Below are 13,232 nucleotides of genomic sequence, written 5' to 3' on the forward strand. Positions count from 1 at the left end.
TATGGTCACCTTATCTTTGATAAAGGAGGCAAGGGTATACAGTAGAGAAAAGACAGCCTCTTCAATAAGTGGTGCTGGGAAAACTGGACAGGTATAAGTAAAAGTATGCGATTAGAACACTCCCTAACACCACACACAAAAATAAGCTCGAAATGGATTAAAGACCTAAATGTAAGGACAGAAAATATCAAACTCTTAGAGGAAATCATAGGCAGAACACTCTATGACATCAATCACAGCAAGATCCTTTCTGACCCACCTCCTAGAGAAATGGAAATAAAAACAAAAATAAACAAATGGGACCTAATGAAACTTAAAAACTTCTGCACAGCAAAGGAAACTATAAACAAGACCAAAAGACAACCCTCAGAATGGGAGAAAATATTTGTAAATGAAGTAACTGACAGAGGATTAATTTCCAAAATTTACAAGCACCTCATGCAGCTCAATAACAAAAGAACAAACAACCCAATCCAAAAATAGACAGAAGACCTAAATAGGCATTTCTCAAAAGAAAATATACAGATTGCCAACAAGCACATGAAAGAAAACTCATCATGAATCATTAGAGTAATGCAAATCAAAACTACAATGAGATATCATCTCACACCGGTCAGAATGGGCATCATCAAAAAATGTAGAAACAATAAATGCTGGAGAAGCTGTGGAGAAAAGGGAACACTCTTGCACTGCTGGTGGGAAGGTGAATTGGTACAGCCACTATGGAGAACAGTATGGAGGTTCCTTAGAAAACTACAAATAGAACTACCATATGACCCAGCAATGCCACTACTGGGCATATACCCTGAGAAAACCATAATTCAAAAAGAGTCATGTACCAAAATGCTCATTGCAGCTCTATTTACAATAGCCAGGAGATGGAAGCAACCTCAGTGTCCATCATCGGATGAATGGATAGAGAAGATGTGGCACATATATACAATGGAATATTACTCAGCCATAAAAAGAAACGAAATTGAGTTATTTGTAGTGAGGTGGATGGACCTGCAGTCTGTAATACAGAGTGAAGTAAGTCAGAAAGAGAAAGACAAATACCATATGCTAACACATATATGTGGAATCTAAGAATAAAAACATGTCATGAAGAACCTAGGGATAACATGGGAATAAAGACACAGACCCACTAGAGAATGGACTTGAGGATATGCGGAGGGGGAAGGGTAAGCTGTGACAGATTGAGAGAGTGGCATGGACATATATACGCTACCAAACGTAAAATAGATAGCTAGTGGGAAGCAGCCGCATAGCATAGGGAGATCAGCTCGGTGCTTTGTGAACACCTAGAGGGGTGAGATAGGGAGGGTGGGAGGGAGAGAGACGCAAGAGGGAAGACATATGGGAACATATGTATATGTATAACTGAGTTACACTGTTATTAAGCAGAAAGCAACACACCATTGTAAAGCAATTATACTCCAATAAAGATGTAAAATAAAATAAAAGGTAATGAGGGCTTCCCTGGTGGCGCATCGGTTGAGAGTCCGCCTGCCGATGCAGGGGACACGGGTTCGTGCCCCGGTCCGGGAGGATCCCACATGCCGTGGAGCCGCTGGGCCCATGACCCATTGCCGCTGAGCCTGCGTGTCCAGAGCCTGTGCTCCGCAACGGAAGAGGCCACAACAGTGAGAGGCCCACGTACCAAAAAAATAAATATATATAATAAAAGGTAATGAGAAGTCACAGATGTAGAAAACAAACTTATAGTTACCAGGCAGGAAGGGGGAGGGAGGGAGGGATAAACTGAGAGATTGGGATTGACATATACACATTACTATATATAAAATAGATAACTAATAAGGACCTACTGTATAGCACAGGGAACGCTACTTAGTACTCTATAATGGCCTATATTGGAAAAGAATCTAAAAGAGGATGAATATATGAATATGTATAACTGATTCAAATTGCTCTATACCTAAACTGACACAAGATTGTAAATCAACTGTATTCCAATAAAATTGTTACTTTAAAAAATGAAAAAAAAAAAAAGGTGAGGAACCCAGCAGGAACCACCTCACAGCACAGGGCACACATAACAAATGGGATGAGGAACACAGCAGGAACCACCTCACACCAAAAGGTCCTCATCACAAAGGGGATGAGGTACCAAGCAGGAACCACCTCACACCATATCCCACATCACAAAGGGGATGAGGATCCAAGCAGGAACCAGCTCACACATAAGGGCCCACATAGAGGAGTTGAGGAAAATGGCAGAAGCGTGAGACGCGGAGATCACCTTCCTGCCCACAGATACATCCGAAATACATCTACTTGTGGAACTGCTCCTACAGAACACCCACTGAACGCTGGCAGAAGACCTCAGACCTCCCAATAGGCAAGAAATTCCCCACGTACCTGGGTAGGGCAAAAGTAAAAAGAATAAACAGAGACAAAAGAATACCGACAGGACCTGCACCAGTGGGAGGGAGCCGTGAAGGAGGAAAGCTTTCCACACACTAGGAAGCCCCTTCGTGGGCGGAGACTGCGGGTGGCGGAAGAGAGCGCAGCAACAGGGGTGCGGAGGGCAAAGCGGGGAGATTCCCGCACAGAGAATCGGTGCCGAGCGGCACTCACCGGTCCGAGAGGCTTGTCTGCTCACCCACCGCGGTGGGCGGGGGCTGGGAGCTGACGCTCGGCTTCGGTCAGATCGCAGGGAGGGGACCGGCGGCGTGAACACAGCCTCCAGGGGGTTAGTGCACCACGGCTACCCGGGAGGGAGTCCGGGGAAAAGTCTGGAGCTGGCGAGGAGACAAGAGACGTTTTCTTACCTCTTTGTTTCCTGGTGCGCGAGGAGAGGGGATTAAGAGCGCTGCTTAAAGGAGCTCCAGAGACGGGCGCGAGCCGCGGCTAATAGCGCAGACCCGAGAGACGGTCATGAGACGCTAAGGCTGCTGCTGCCGCCACCAAGAAGCCTGTGGGCGAGCACAGGTCACTGTCCACCCCCCCCCCCCCGGGAGCCTGTGCAGCCCGCCACTGCCAGGGTCCCGTGATCCAGGGACAACTTCCGCGGGAGAACGCACGGCGCGCCTCAGGCTGGTGCAACGTCACGCCGGCCTCTGCCGCCGCAGGCCCGCCCCGCACGCCGTGCCCCTCCCTCCCCCCGGCCTGAGTGCGCCAGAGCGCCCGAATCAGCGGCTCCCTTAACCCCGTCCTGTCTGAGCGGAAGAACAGACGCCCTCAAGCGACTTACACGCAGAGGCGGGGCCAAATCCAAAGCTGAGCCCCTGTGAGCTGTGAGAACAGAGAAGAGAAACGGAAATTTCTCGCAGCAGTCTCAGATGCAGCGGATTAAATCTCCACAATCAACTTGATATACCCTGCATCTGTGGAATACCTGAATAGACAATGAATCATCCCAAATTGAGGAGGTGGAATTTGAGAGCAAGATATATTATTTTTTCCCCTTTTCCTCTTTTTGTGAGTGTGAATGTGTATGCTTCTGTGTGAGATTTTGTCTGTATAGCTTTGCTTTCACCATTTGTCCTAGGGTTCTCTCCATCCGTTTTTTAATTATTTTTGTTTTTAAAATTTTTTTCTTAATAACTATTTTTTATTTTAATTATTTTATCTTACTTTATTTTATTTTATCGTCTATCTTTCTTTCTTTCTTTCTTTCTTTCTACTTTTTCTCCCTTTGATACTGAGCCGTGTTGATGAAAGGCTCTTGGTGCTCCAGCCAGGAGTCAGTGCTGTGCCTCTGAGGTGGGAGAGCCAACTTCAGGACACTGGTCCACAAGAGACCTCCCAGCTCTACCTAATATCAAACGGCGAAAACCTCCCAGAGATCTCAATCTCAACACCAAGACCCAGCTTCACTCAACGACCAGCAAGCTATAGTGCTGGACACCCTATGACAAACAACTAGCAAGACAGGAACACAACCCCACCCATTAGCAGAGAGGCTGCCTAAAATCGTATAAAGGCCACAGACACCCCAAAACACACCACCAGACGTGGACCTGTCCATCAGAAAGACAAGATCCAGCCTCATCCACCAGAGCACAGGCACTACTCCCCTCCACCAGGAAGCCTACACAACGCACTGAACCAACCTTAGCCACTGGAGACAGACATCAAAAACAACGGGAGCTACGAACTTGCAGCCTGCAAAAAGGTGAACCCAATCACAGTAAGATAAGCAAAATGAGAAGACAGAAAAACACACAGCAGATGAAGGAGCAAGATAAAAAGCCACCACACCTAACAAATGAAGAGGAAATAGGCAGTCTACCTGAAAAAGAATTCAGAATAATGATAGTAAAGACGATCCAAAATCTTGGAAATAGAATAGAGAAAATGCAAGAAACATTTAACAGGGACCTACAAGAACTAAAGAGGAAACAAGCAATGATGAAAAACACAATAAATGAAATTTAAAATAGTCTAGAAGGGATTAATAGCAGAATAACTGAGGCAGAAGAACGGATAAGTGACCTGGAAGATAAAATAGTGGAAATAACTACTGCAGAGCAGAGTAAAGAAAAAAGAATGAAAAGAACTGAGGACAGTCTCAGAGACCTCTGGGACAACGTTAAACGCACCAACATTCGAATTACAGTGGTCCCAGAAGAAGAAGAGAAAAAGAAAGCGACTGAGAAAATATTTGAAGAGATTATAGTTGAAAACTTCCCTAATATGGGAAAGGAAATAGTTAATCAAGTCCAGGAAGCACAGAGAGTCCCATACAGGATAAATCCAAGGAGAAACACGCCAAGACACATATTAATCAATCTATCAAAAATTAAATACAAAGAAAACATACTAAAAGCAGCAAGGAAAAAACAACAAATAACACACAAGGGAATCCCCGTAAGGTTAACAGCTGATCTTTCAGCAGAAACTCTGCAAGCCAGAAGGGAGTGGCAGGACATATTTAAAGTGATGAAGGAGAAAAACCTACAGCCAAGATTACCCAGCAAGGATCTCATGCAGATCTGATGGAGAATTTAAAACCTTTACAGACAAGCAAAAGCTGAGAGAGTTCAGCACCACCAAAGCAGCTTTACAACAAACGCTAAAGGACTTCTCTAGGCAAGAAACACAAGAGAAGGAAAAGACCTACAATAACAAGCCCAAAACAATTAAAAAAATGGGAATAGGAACAAACGTATCGATAATTACCTTAAATGTAAATGGATTAAATGCTTCCATCAAAAGATACAGACTGGCTGAATGGATACAAAAAACAAGACCCATATATGTGCTGTCTTCAAGAGACCCACTTCAGACCTAGGGACACATACCGACTGAAAGTGAGGGGATGGAAAACGATATTCCATGCAAATGGAAATCAAAAGAAAGCTGGACTAGCAATTCTCATATCAGACAAAATAGACTTTAAAATAAAGACTATTACAAGAGACAAGGAAGGACACTACATAATGATCAAGGGATCGATCCAAGAAGAAGATAGAACAATTGTAAATATTTATGCACCCAACATAGGAGCACCTCAATACATAAGGCAAATACTAACAGCCATAAAAGGGGAAAGTGACAGTAACACATTCACAGCAGGGGACTTTAACACCCCACTTTCACCAATGGACAGATCATCCAAAATGAAAATAAGTAAGGAAACACAAGCTTTAAATGATACATTAAAGAAGATGGGATTAATTGATATCCATAGGAAATGCCACCCCACAACAACAGAATACAAATTTTTCTCAGTACTCATGGAACATTCTCCAGGATAGATCCTATCTTGGATCACAAATCAAGCCTTGGTAAATTTAGGAAAATCGAAAATGTATCAAGTATCTTTTACGACCATAATGCTATGAGACTAGATATCAATTACAGGAAAAGATCTGTAAAAAATACAAACACATGGAGGCTAAACAATACACTATTTAATAACGAACTGATCACTGAAGAAATCAAAGAGGAAATCAAAAAATACCTAGAAACAAATGACAATGGAGACAGGACAACCCAAAACCTATGGGATGCAGCAAAAGCAGTTCTAAGAGGGAAGTTTACAGCAATACAATCCTACCTTAAGAAACAGGAAACATCTCGAATAAACAACCTAACCTTGCAACTAAAGCAATTAGAGGAAGAAGAGCAAAACAACCCCAAAGTTAGGAGAAGGAAACAAATCATAAAGATCAGATCAGAAATAAATGCAAAAGAAATTAAGGAAACGATAGCAAAGATCAATAAAACTAAAAGGTGGTTCTTTGAGAAGATAAACAAAATTGATAAACCATTAGCCAGACTCATCAAGATAAAAAAGGAGAAGACTCAAATTAATAGAATTAGAAATGAAAAAGGAGAAGTAACAAGCTGACACTGAAGAAATACAACAGATCATGAGACATTACTACAAGCAACTCTATGCCAATAAAATGGACAACCTGGAGGAAATAGACAAATTTTTAGAAATGCACAACCTGCCAAGACTGAATCAGGAAGAAATAGAAAATATGAACAGACAAATCACAATCACTGAAATTGAAACTGTGATTAAAAATCTTCCAACAAACAAATGCGCAGGACCAGATGGCTTCACAGGCGAATTCTATCAAGCATTTAGAGAAGAGATAACACCTATCCTTCTCAAACTCTTCCAAAATATAGCAGAGGGAGGAACACTCCCAAACTCATTCTACGAGGCCACCATCACCCTGATACAAAAACGAGACAAAAATGTCACAAAGAGAGAAAACTACAGGCCAATATCACTGATGAACATAGATGCAAATGTCCCCAACAAACTACTAGCAATCAGAATCCAACAGCACATTAAAAGGAACGTACACCATGATCAAGTGGGGTTTATTCCAGCAATGCAAGGATTCTTCAATATACGCAAATCAATCCACATGATACACCATATTAACAAACTGAAGGAGAAAAACCATATGATCATCTCAATAGAGGCAGAGAAAGCTTTCAACAAAATTCAACACCCAGTTATGATCAAAATCCTGCAGAAAGTAGGCATAGAGGGAATTTTCCTCAACATAATAAAGGCCATATATGACAAACCGACAGCCAACATCATCCTCAATGGTGAAAAACTGAAACCATTTCCCCTAAGATCAGGAATAAGACAAGGTTGCCCACTCTCACCACTCTTATTCAACATAGTTTTGGAAGTTTTAGCCACAGCAATCAGAGAAGAAAAGGAAATAAAAGGAATCCAAATTGGAAAAGAAGAAATAAAGGTGTCACTGTTTGAAGATGATATGATACTATACATAGAGAATCCTAAAGATGCTACCAGAAAACTACTAGAGCTAATCAGTGAATTTGGTAAAGTAGCAGGATACAAAATTAATGCCCAGAAATCTCTGGCATTCCTATACACCAGTGATGAGAAATCTGAAAGTGAAATTAAGAAGACACTCCCATTTACCATTGCAACAAAAAGAATAAAATATCTAGAAATAAACCTACCTAAGAAGACAAAAGACCTGTATGCAGAAAGAACATTGTAAGACACTAATGAAAGAAATTAAAGATGATACAAATAGATGGGCAGATATAGCATGTTCCTGGATTGGAAGAATCAACATTGAGAAAATGACTCTACTACGCAAAGCAATCTACAGATTCAATGCAATCCCTATCAAACAACCACTGGCATTTTTCACAGAACTAGAACCAAAAATTTCACAATTTGTATGGAAACACAAAAGACCCTGAATATCCAAAGCATTCTAGAGAACGAAAAATGGAGCTGGAAGAATCAGGCTCCCTGACTTCAGATTATATTACAAAGCTACAGTAATCATGACAGTATGGTACTGGCACAAAAACAGAAACATAGATCAGTGGAACAGGATAGAAAGCCCAGAGATAAACACACGCACATATGGTCACCTTATCTTTGATAAAGGAGACAAGAGCATACAGTAGAGAAAAGACAGCCTCTTCAATAAGTGGTGCTGGGAAAACTGAACAGGTACATGTAAAAGTATGCGATTAGAACACTCCCTAACACCACACACAAAAATAAGCTCGAAATGGATTAAAGACCTAAATGTAAGGACAGAAACTATCAAACTCTTAGAGGAAATCATAGTCAGAACACTCTATTACATAAACCACAGCAAGATCCTTTTTGACCCACCTCCTAGAGAAATGGAAATAAAAACAAAAATAAACAAATGGGACCTAATGAAACTTCAAAGCTTTTGCACAGCAAAGGAAACCATAAACAAGACCAAAAGACAACCCTCAGAATGGGAGAAAATATTTGCAAATGAAGTAACTGACAGAAGATTAATCTCCAAAATTTACAAGCACCTCATATACAGCTCAATAACAAAAGAACAAACAACCCAATCCAAAAATAGACAGAAGACCTAAATAGGCATTTCTCAAAAGAAAATATACAGATTGCCAACAAGCACATGAAAGAAAACTCATCATGAATCATTAGAGTAATGCAAATCAAAACTACAATGAGATATCATCTCACACCGGTCAGAATGGCCATCATCAAAAAATGTAGAAACAATAAATGCTGGAGAAGCTGTGGAGAAAAGGGAACACTCTTGCACTGCTGGTGGGAATGTGAATTGGTTCAGCCACTATGGAGAACAGTATGGAGGTTCCTTAGAAAACTACAAATAGAACTACCATATGACCCAGCAATGCCACTACTGGGCATATACCCTGAGAAAACCATAATTCAAAAAGAGTCATGTACCAAAATGCTCATTGCAGCTCTATTTACAATAGCCAGGAGATGGAAGCAACCTCAGTGTCCATCATCGGATGAATGGATAGAGAAGATGTGGCACATATATACAATGGAATATTACTCAGCCATAAAAAGAAACGAAATTGAGTTATTTGTAGTGAGGTGGATGGACCTGCAGTCTGTAATACAGAGTGAAGTAAGTCAGAAAGAGAAAGACAAATACCATATGCTAACACATATATGTGGAATCTAAGAATAAAAACATGTCATGAAGAACCTAGGGATAACATGGGAATAAAGACACAGACCCACTAGAGAATGGACTTGAGGATATGCGGAGGGGGAAGGGTAAGCTGTGACAGATTGAGAGAGTGGCATGGACATATATACGCTACCAAACGTAAAATAGATAGCTAGTGGGAAGCAGCCGCATAGCATAGGGAGATCAGCTCGGTGCTTTGTGAACACCTAGAGGGGTGAGATAGGGAGGGTGGGAGGGATATGCAAGAGGGAGGGGATATGGAGATATATGTATATGTATAGCTGATTCACTTTGTTATACAGCAGAAACTAACATACCATTGTAAAGCAATTATACTCCAATAAAGATGTTTAAAAAAAGGTGGTTGGTTACAAGCAAATTAGAAAAACAGAAAAACAAAACCAAGCAACCAATCCTTCACCACTGAGGGCTGAGAATTAGCACACTACATGTTGTTAAAGTCCCAGGGGCTTGGCTGGCTGTTGACACCTGGCTAAGACCCTTGTATTCATCCCTGTGTAATCTGCTGGTCAGAACTCTGGCCTTCAGAGGGCAGCCTCAGTGGGGCCCAAAGACTGGATATGAGCTGATGGGAGTGGAGGTACCTTCCTACCCAGTTCCTGAGCCAAGCAACCGTTTCTGTGGTGGGTCAGCCACTCATACAGCCGAGCATGCAATGCAGTTCCTTCTCCAGTCACAGACTATAGCCCAAGGGTGAGGAAGGCCACCGGTGGCTGGACGTCAGGTAACCAGGAGAGTCAGGGGTCACACGCTGTCACTGCTACTCTGGGCCTTAGTGTCACAGGTGACAAATAGGAGCCCCTGGGGGGACCAAGGGTTTATATACTGGGGGGCTTGGGAGAACGACACATCTGTGGCTTTTCTCTTCTGAATAATGTCCGTAAACTGTAGCCTGCGGTTGGGAGTCTCTGCTGCTGACGGCCCCCCCCAGTGCTTCAGCTGCCTGGCCCTAGAAAACACTGCCGAATTCTGCCCTGCCCTCTGTCTTCCCTCAGACTGGGGCTCTTCGAGAGCAGACCTGTTTTTCCTCGTAGTCAGGCACCCTGAGGCAGGCCTGTGTCTTCCCTCAGAATGTGGCCCCTCAATAGCAGTGCTGTGTTTTCTGAGAGTGGTTTCCTGAGGCAGGGCTGCTTCTGTCATCAGACTAGGGCTCCCTGAAGTCGTGGCTGTGTTTCCCCTCAGAGTATGGCCCCCTGAGGCAGGGCTAGAGCTCCTCTTTTTTCTTTCTGGCCGTGTCTCTCATGGCTTGAGGGATCTTAGTTCCCTGACTAGGGATTGACCCCGGCCACGGCCAGTGAAACAGTGAAAGCGCCACATCTCCTCCTCACTGTGTCTTCTCAAGGGCGGACCTGTGTCTCCTCAGCCTGAGGCTCCCTGAGGCGGGGCTGTATCTTCCCTCAGACTGGGGCTTCCTGAGAAAGAGCTGTGTCTCCCCTCAGACTCAGGGTTTCTGAAGCAGGGATCTCTCTCTCCCTCTTTGAGAGCAGAGCTGTGTTTCCTCACACCGGGGCTCCCTGAGGGTAGGGCGGTGTTTCTTTCAGTTTCTGGCTCTCTGAGGAAGGGCTGTACCTCCCCTCAGAATGGGGCTCCCTGAAGGCGAGGCTGTTTTAATCCTCAGATTTGTTTGCGCTCCCTGAGGCGGCTCTGTGTCTCCCCTCAGATTCCGGTTCCCTGAAGGATCGCTGTATCCCCCGCTCCTCACTGTGGCTTCTCGAGGACAGGGCCGTCTCCCCCTTAGACCGGACGGAGCTCCATGAGGCCAGGGCTGTGTTTCCCTCAGATTCGGGCTGAGGAAGGGCTGTATCTCCCCTCAGAATGGGGCTCTCTCAGCAGGGCTGTGTCACCTCTCAAACTGGAGCTCCCTGAGGACAGGGCTGGGTCTCCCCTCAGAATGGACCTCTCTGAAGTCAAGGCTGTTTTTTCCCCCTCAGGTTGGGGCTCCCTGAAGTCAGGACTGTGTTTTCCCTCCCAGTGGAGCTCTTTGAGGACAGGGCTGTTCTCCCCTCTGATTCTGGTTCCCTGAGGGGGCTCTGTATCTCCCCTTCACTGTGGATCCTCAAGGGCAGGGCTGTGTTCCCTGAATGGGCTCCCTGAGGTGGGGCTGTGTCTCCCCTCAGAGTGGGCCTCCCTGAGGCGGGGCTGTCCCTTCCCGCAGACTGGGGCTTCCTCAGGGAGAGCTGTGTCTCCCCTCATCTCGGGCTTTCTGAAGCAGGGCTGTATCTCCCCCTCAGACTATGGCTCTTCGAGAGCAGCGCTGTGTGTCCTCATGGCGGGGCTCCCCGAGGAAGGGCTGTATCTCTTCTCAGAAGGCAGCTCCTTGAAGGCAAGGCTGTTTCTCCCCTTAGATTCGCAGTCCCTGAGGCAGGGCTGTGTCTCATCTCAAAGTCGGGCTCCTTAAGGCAGGGCAGTGCCTCCCCTCAGAACGTGGCTTCCCCAGGTTCCCGTCTTGCTTGCTTTCCCTGGATCTCTCACATCTACTCAAGGCGTTGCTGAGCCTCCGTTCTGCGGGTCTAAGAGGAGGGCCCCGCTTTCCCTCTCTGGTTCTCAGTTCTTTGGGACTTCAGAGCATGATCAGCCTGAACCTTGGAATTTGGTGTGGTGAGACCCCAAGTACCACTGAACAGATACTTTCTCAAACTCTGGATTCAATCATAAAGAATAAAGATTATTTTTAAAAGGAAGATGTATTAAAAGTGGGGTGGGTTAATTTCAAAAGATGGAAATACCGTAACATAGACTGTTTTTTTGTAAACTATTTTAAAAAGGTGCTTTTGGGCTTCCCTGGTGGCGCAGTGGTTGAGAGTCCGCCTGCCGATGCAGGGGATGAGGGTTCGTGCACCGGTCTGGGAAGATCCCACGTGCCGCGGAGCGGCTGGGCCCGAGCGCCACGGCCGCTGAGCCTGCGCATCCGGAGCCTGTGCTCCGCGACGGGAGAGGCCGCAACAGTGAGAGGCCCGCGTACCGCAAAAAAAAAAAAAAAAAAAGATGTTTTCCTCTGCCTCCTGGGTGTGGCAAGACGATATTCGAGGTGGTTTCCTCCGCATTCTATGCTCAGTTTTTTCACTAATGCCCCAAACCTGTGTGTATGTCATGCCCTTCGCTGTGAATGCCTCCCTTGGGTTCACCGGGTGAACTCAGACCAGGCCTCATGACTTTCCTCAGTGTCTCTACTCGGACAGCTGCCTGCCTTGAATTACTTTCCAGGGAACAGCACACCCACCTGATTTTAGGATTGGATCATCAGGGCAGGTTCCTTCAGGTCTTCTGCTGTCTCCAAGTGCCCTCTACAGGCCAAAGAAAATAAATCCTCCCAGGATATGGTGCTTTCCAGCCAGGAGCCCAAATGTGCAAAAAATTGTTTTTTCAAAATTTGACTTAACCCCTATTATGATCTCTCAATCAATTCAGGTAATTCAGAATAACTTTCTACCTTCACCAGCTTCTCCCCAGGAAGCATCTAAGCTCTGTGCACCGGCTCTCATTCGAGCTTGGGGTAGGCACATGTCCACTTTCTTTATCCTATTGGAAAGCCCCCAGGCCATACCTGCTTCTGCTCCCAGGCAATGTTTGGAAGTGAGTCCCACATTGGCCTGGTGCTAGACCCTTTGGGACCTCCTGCAGATCTTTCCATTGAGACCCACTTGCTGCCACTTCTGCTCTCCCTGTGGTCACTGCCCTGTGATGGGGATGAGGAGCTGGGCAGGGGTTCTGGAACATCTCCACTTTCTCAATCCCCCCAGGAAATGAGCTTGCCTGTCCTTGGATCCCCACACTCATCTGGTGCTTCCCCCAGACCCTGGACTTGGTTCAGGGACAGGGAAGGCGAAGGCTGCCGCAGCAGCTCCCTCCTTCCTGCACCAGCTTGGTGAACCTGTTTGGGCCCTGGGAGGCATGGAGTGGGGCATGGGGGAGGGGCAGTAAGCAGTAGAAAGAAAAACTGCTAGGTTTTCCATCCAGATCCTTTTGTCCTATGCCAAAACAGATACTCAGCCTTTTCTTTCTTCGTAACTAAAAACCAAGACTTTGACATCTTTGTTTCCTGGTCCCATCAGCTGCCTCTTTGAGAACTTCCCTTTGGGCCATGGTGCCCTCTGGTCAAGCTCCCTGGGCAGACGGCAGGGCTCAGATATACAGAAGGAATTTCGTCATAGAACAGGGAGGGGAAAACCAAACCACCTCGAGCAACCCTCTGCCACAGTCACAAGACAGAAGAATGCATTCATTTTTTTTTTTTTTTTTTTTTTTTTTTTTTTTTTTTTTTTTTTT

This window comes from Lipotes vexillifer, unplaced genomic scaffold (assembly GCF_000442215.2).
Source record: "Lipotes vexillifer unplaced genomic scaffold, Lipotes_vexillifer_v1.1 scaffold820, whole genome shotgun sequence".
Classification (NCBI taxonomy): domain Eukaryota; kingdom Metazoa; phylum Chordata; class Mammalia; order Artiodactyla; family Lipotidae; genus Lipotes; species Lipotes vexillifer.